Raw genomic sequence first — 4,262 nt, forward strand, 5'->3', positions numbered from 1 at the left:
CCAGCCGGGTAGTGGCTACGGCGGAGCAAGACACCTGGACCACACGGACCCGGGACGCGGCGGCACCCGTGCGATCGGAGAACCGCTGGGCGCCAGACCCCAGAGGGACTCCCCGCAGCTTGTCCCCGCCGCCCCGGGCCTCTCTCGGGACATCGGCTTCGTTCTCACGCCTCTGGCGAGCCACACACCGGCAGCCAGAAGCGAGCTCCGAGGAGCAGGTCCCCGGCTCCCGTGGCCCGGGCCGGGTCTCCAAGAACTGGGAGAGTGACTGCCATCCCTGGTCCTGGAATTCGGATTCTGTATGCCGAGTTTGCGACACAGTCTGACCCTCGCCACACTCCAACATACCAAGCCGGTGGCCACCACGGGCGCGCTCAGACCCACACCCGTCATCCACCTGCCGCGATCACACCTGTGAATCTGGCGGGCACACTCGGACACACACAGACACCAGTGACACACCCATCACCGCATACAATCACCGCACACAAACACTTCTAGGGACCTGTGGGGTTCAGCGCAGAGCTGCCCCCCCGGGGAACCACTGCTCCCTGCCGCGACGCCCTCACCTCTGAAAGTCTCGATATCGCGGTGGGTCTGCGCCTGGCTCCGAGTCTTCTCGACTGGGGCAGCAGCAGCTCACACCTCTCGGCTGGGGCGCTTGGCTCCGCGCAGCCTTCTTATAGCGTCGGTCCGGCCCCGGCCCCGCCCCGGCCCGCCTCGGAGGCAGGACCAGCCGCTCCCTCATGCCCGGGACGCGCTGGCCCGCCCTCCCCTCCGGGAATCGAAGCCCGCGCCTGACCAGGCTCCAGACAGCCCGAACCCCGCGCGCGGCAAGAGGGCGCGCCTTCCCCTCCCCCCACACCTGGCTGTTTGCTGGTCACGTACCCCACCAGCATCTAGGAACAGTACTACTGTTACAGGCAGAGCGTTCACGGGTCTGTCCCTGACCAACTCTGGGAAGGAGTTAGATGATGTTAGTAAATAAAAACCTGGGACTGGGGAGGTGGGTCAGTAGGTACAGTGCTTACCTGGCTTGCTGGAAGCCTTAGGTTGGATCCCCAGTACCCCGTAAACTGGGAATGAGGGTCCACGTCTGTAATTACAGCTCTGGGGAGGTGGAGACAGGAAGCTCAGGAGTTCAAGGTCATTGTTGACAGCTACTTAACCAGAGACCAGGCTGAGATGACACTCTGTTTCAAAGACAGACAGACAGACAGACAGACAGACAGATAGATAGATAGATAGACAGATAGATAGACAGATAGATAGACAGATAGATAGATAGATAGACAGATAGAAATGTCCAATCTGAGTGTGATGGCAAAGGACTGGAATCCCAGCACTCGGGAGACTGAGGCAGGAAGAGTGTGATAAGTTCAAGGCCAGCCTGGGCTATACAGTGAGACTTCCTCAAAACAACAAAATTGATTAATAATAAAAATGATGAGACATTCTTTGAAATTCCCAGGAATCCCACTATTCCTGGCGTTCTTCCTTCAGTAGGCCCCCTTTTCCTGAAGCACCTGAGGCAACCAGACACCCCAATAGAGCATCTTTGGGCTCTGAACCTGATCTTATCCTATCAGAGATGAGGAAAACAGGACCACAGAAGTAAAGGATGCCAAGCTTTTGATGTCAACTGCCTCAGAAAGGGAGGAAATTGAGTCCAGTTCTCAGAAAGAGGCAATGGTTACCAGGGAACACAGCGGCTCACTCTCTCTCTCCCTCTCGCCTCTGCAGAAGCCAGTGTGTGGACATTTTTGTTTCCCCACACAGCCAACACATACCGAAATGGGGAAACTAAGGCTCAGAAAGGCCCAAGATCTGATTCAGACCACACAGCCAAGAAATGGCTCCTGCTTGGTCTCTGGGGTACTGCCCAGAGCTCTCTGCTTTCTGTCGTCTATTTCTGGGTCCAAGATGAGGAAAATGCCCAATACCCCTCAGTTCCAGACAGTTTGCAGAGAGGACATCCATAAAGGACAATTCTAGAAAGATCCTCGATGCTCGTGGTAGACCGGAAGTGAGTGTCATCAGTTCCCACCCCCCATTTTATTTTTCTTCCTAATCGGTTTTATTTTACTCTGTTTGGGGGTTTTGAGGCAACAATGTCTTGCTACATAGCCCAAGGTGGCCTCAAACCCAAGGCAATTCTCCTGCCTTAACCTCCTTCCTGAGAACTGAGACTACAGGTCTGAACCACCCTACCCAGCTGTTGGGGGCGGGGGTTCAGACAGTCTTGTTATGTGGTCCAGCCTGGCCACATGGGCTATTTAGCAAGACTCCCATCTCAGCTGGCCAGGGTCATACATGTCTGTAATCCCAGCACCTGAGAGGCAGGAAGATTTAGAGCTCAAGGCCAGCCCGTGAAACATGAAACCCCACCACAACCAATCAGCTAGAGCTGGGGACGTAGCTCCGCAGCTCCATTAGTAGAGTGCTTGTCTGACATTTATGGAAGCTCTGAGTTCGATCCTCAGTACTGTGGTGGCATGAGTCTGTAATCCAAGCCAAGGAGGTTCAGGAGGATCAGTAATTCATCAGGGCCATGCTACAGAGCAAGTCTGAGGCTGGCCTTGGTTACAAGAGACCCTGCCTCAAAAAAACAAAAACAAAACAAATGAACAGAAATAAGAAATTCAAAGGCAGAGAACAGAGCCTTAATCTCCAGAGAAATCTCAGTTAAAAGAATAGAATCCTGCTTTGGAGTAGCTGTAAGCTCCCACATCTGCTCTTGGATGCTGGAAATCACTGCCCAGACATGCCCTGTCTTCCTCTTCTGATTTAGCTGACCTAAGGAGGGAAGGCCTCCTCCTCTATGGTGGGGGTTGGAAGTCTGAGAAGGGCGTGGGGCACCCTTCCAACCCCCTGGACAGCCTGGCTCTGGATTGAAGCCAGAACTAGAATCAGTCCACAGGACCACTCCCACAACACCCCAGCTCTTGAACCATCCCCTTCCTGTACCCAGGTCGTCCCAGAGCTGGGCTGTCATGGGCCAGCACAGGACATCCAACTGCTCAAATCCCTTTGGCCTCCTGGGCATTACAGATAGACGTGACATTGTCTGTCTGTTTACTTTGGGAGAAAACAGTTTTAATAAAGGCTTGTAGTGAAATGCTGAGCGCTTGACCTCCTGTGCCTTTGTCCTGTTGACGTTGGGGAGATTTTTAAAATAACTTCTGGCTTCCCGGAGCACCACAAAAGTACTCAACAAATATTTATTAAGTCTAGGACTGCTCAGGCTTTCTAACAAACAGGCTTAGCCTTGCACTTGAATGTATAGTCAGGCACACGGTTAGAGGACCCCTTCATCCCCTAAAAGGACAAAGAGGCAAACTCACAGGCACAGAACCTGACCCCCCGGGCATGTGTCTGTGTAGACACATGGACAAAAAGCATTCTTCACCCCATAACATGCCACAAGATACATGCCATCTTATAGTCTGCTGCCAGGAACTCAGGCTTGCAGGGCGGGGCATCCCCAGGCTCTCTGGGGTCTCTGTCTCTTACTAAGCCCGTCTCCAGTCCACAGTAGGTGGTGTGTGCCATCCGCATCCCCACCTCCCGGCCCGAAGCAGCCCCACCTCTCCAGTTCCAGGGCTGGACATGTCAAGACATGTTCCTGAAGGCCAGAAAGCTAGTCTCAACCCACCACAGCCTGCTGCTCAGATTTGTTGCTGGTCTCAGAGAGAGGACAGCCAGGGATATACAACCTCGCAGGACCCTCTGGGACTGGTAGAAAGGAAATGTGAGACCAAGGCTGAGAGAGGATGTAAGGAAGGTTTCATGTTAGCTGCTGCAGCTACTCAGGGAGAGAGAGGAAGTGGGGGACCATATCACCATTTCTCAGAAAAGGAATGGGGAGTCCCAAACAGGGACAGTCAGATTTCAGAAGAATTCACCTCCACACAGACTCCCAAGAAGTGCGACTCCAAAAAGAAGACATTACAGAAAGTAGCCAAAGAGCCAATGTCCAAGCAGAGCATATCAGATCCCTGAAAAACCCGAGGCAGATCTGATGCTTCTAAAACATGGCCAGTTTCCCACAACTGGAGTTCTATGATTAGAAATTTATTCCACTGGGGCTCAGTTGGTAAAGCTGCTTGCTTTGCGAGTGTGGAACCTGAGTTCAATCCCCAGCACCCACAGGAAAGGGTCAGGCCTGGTCACATGCTCTGTAATCCCAGCACCGAGGAGCTGAGGCAGGAGGATTGTGGGGACTCCCTGGCTAGCTGCCTAGTCTCGTCAGCGCGCTCCAG

At 53.6% G+C, this 4,262-nt stretch overlaps 1 protein-coding gene across 1 annotated transcript in view; it reads right to left on the bottom strand.

The window, feature by feature from the left end:
- Positions 1–674, bottom strand: part of Cdkn1a (cyclin dependent kinase inhibitor 1A) — a 6,964-nt gene extending 6,290 nt beyond the window's left edge. Inside the window, exon 1 of the mRNA XM_036167946.1 lies at positions 570–674. The gene's annotated coding sequence lies outside the window, so the exon portion shown is untranslated. The remainder of the gene's footprint in view (positions 1–569) is intronic.
- Between the last annotated feature and the right edge of the window lie 3,588 nt (positions 675–4,262).

This window comes from Onychomys torridus, chromosome 18 (genome assembly GCF_903995425.1).
Source record: "Onychomys torridus chromosome 18, mOncTor1.1, whole genome shotgun sequence".
NCBI classification, from domain to species: domain Eukaryota; kingdom Metazoa; phylum Chordata; class Mammalia; order Rodentia; family Cricetidae; genus Onychomys; species Onychomys torridus.